Source organism: Arachis duranensis, chromosome 7, assembly GCF_000817695.3.
Source record: "Arachis duranensis cultivar V14167 chromosome 7, aradu.V14167.gnm2.J7QH, whole genome shotgun sequence".
Taxonomy (NCBI): Eukaryota; Viridiplantae; Streptophyta; class Magnoliopsida; order Fabales; family Fabaceae; genus Arachis; species Arachis duranensis.
This window is the reverse complement of record NC_029778.3, coordinates 56,429,558-56,430,863: the sequence shown is the minus strand read 5'-3', so window position 1 is coordinate 56,430,863 and position 1,306 is coordinate 56,429,558. Positions and strand designations below refer to the sequence as shown.

The 1,306-nt window shown below is 37.8% G+C and overlaps 1 non-coding gene across 1 annotated transcript; it reads right to left on the bottom strand.

The window, feature by feature from the left end:
- Positions 1 to 875: 875 nt before the first annotated feature.
- On the bottom strand, positions 876 to 983 carry LOC127740802 (small nucleolar RNA R71). The gene has a single exon (XR_008001659.1). It is a non-coding gene; the product is annotated as a small nucleolar RNA R71 (small nucleolar RNA).
- Between the last annotated feature and the right edge of the window lie 323 nt (positions 984 to 1,306).

Sequence of the window (1,306 nt, the reverse complement as noted above, 5' to 3'; positions counted from 1 at the left end):
TTCAATCAAATCTTTTTGATTTCTAATTTCAAAATCTTTTTCAAAAATCACTTTACTTCTTTCTTAATCTTGGTTTACGAAAATCAATTAAAGTTTTTCAAAATGTTTTTAAAATCTTTTTTAAATTATTTTCGAAAATTTTTTCCCATCTTCTCACATCCTTCTATTTATGGACTAACACTATTCCTTAATGCACAATTCGAACTCCATCTTTCTTGATAAGTTCGAATTTTCTACCTCTTCTTTCCATTTTTCTTTTCCTCTGACACTTCAAGGAATCTCTATACTGTGACAAAGAGGATTCCATATTTTCTTGTTTTCTTCTCTTTCATATGAGCAGGAGCAAAGACAAAAGCATTCTTGTTGAGGCTGACCCTGAACCTGAAAGGACCTTGAAGCGAAAGCTAAGGGAAGCTAAGACACAACTCTCTGTAGAGGACCTAACAGAAATCTTCAAAGAAGAAGAACCCATGGCAGCCGAAAACAACAACAATGCCAACAATGCAAGGAAAGTGCTGGGTGACTTTACTGCACCTACTCCCGACTTCTATGGGAGAAGCATCTCTATCCCTGCCATTGGAGCAAACAACTTTGAGCTTAAGCCTCAATTAGTTTCTCTAATGCAACAGAATTGCAAGTTCCATGGACTTCCATTGGAAGATCCTCATCAGTTCTTAGCTGAATTCTTGCAAATCTGTGACACTATCAAGACTAATGGGGTTGACCCTGAGGTCTACAGACTTATGATATTCCCTTTTGCTGTAAGAGATAGAGCTAGAATATTGTTGGACTCACAACCTAAAGAAAGCCTGAACTCTTGGGAAAAGCTAGTCAATGCCTTCTTGGCAAAGTTCTTTCCACCTCAAAAATTGAGTAAGCTTAGAGTGGAAGTCCAAACCTTCAGACAGAAGGAAGGTGAATCCCTCTATGAAGCTTGGGAAAGATACAAACAATTAATCAGAAAGTGTCCCTCTGATATGCTTTCTGAATGGAGCATCATAGGTATTTTTTATGATGGTCTGTCTGAACTGTCTAAGACGTCTTTGGATAGCTCTGCTGGAGGATCTCTTCATCTGAAGAAGACGCCTACAGAAGCTCAAGAACTAATTGAAATGGTTGCAAATAACCAATTCATGTACACTTCTGAAAGGAATCCTGTGAACAATGGGACTAATCAGAAGAAAGGAGTTCTTGAGATTGATACTCTGGATGCCATATTGGCTCAGAACAAAATATTGACTCAACAAGTCAATATGATTTCTCAAAGTCTGTCTGGAAAGCAAAATGCACCAGGCAGTACTAAGGA